This window comes from Solanum pennellii, chromosome 12, assembly GCF_001406875.1.
Source record: "Solanum pennellii chromosome 12, SPENNV200".
NCBI classification, from domain to species: Eukaryota; Viridiplantae; Streptophyta; class Magnoliopsida; order Solanales; family Solanaceae; genus Solanum; species Solanum pennellii.
Window position 1 is genome coordinate 58,461,516 of NC_028648.1, and position 511 is coordinate 58,462,026.

Sequence of the window (511 nt, forward strand, 5' to 3'; positions counted from 1 at the left end):
GGGGGGGGGGGGAGGTCATAAATAAAGTTAGAAGATTTGACATGCTACATTCTGAAAGAAGAGAGCTTCATCTATCTATCTGTGCTAATTAATATCCTAACTTTCCTTGAGATATTAGAGAAAGAGTTAAAATCATGTTAGTTTTCCTAAAGCAATGACTGATGATCCATGAGTTTCAACTATTTATTATACTTCTTAAATCAGCGTATTCAATCTCCAAGACTTTTTTCATTCTTTGTTTATGCATTTAGGGTAAGAGTAAGCATCAATTTCTCTCAAACCCTATCATAACCTCTACTAACACACTATTTAAGACCATAGATAGTGCACAATCATTGTCAGTCCTGTTGCTAGTACCTTGGTCTAAACCCAAAGAGTTAGCAAACATCATGTTGTCTTGGATGTCTATTTGTCTCTCTAATTAGTCCTCCTCCACCACAACAAATCAAAATATATTAAGTGGCAACTGTTACAAATATTAATGAGACTGTAATTAATTTTAAAAAAATTG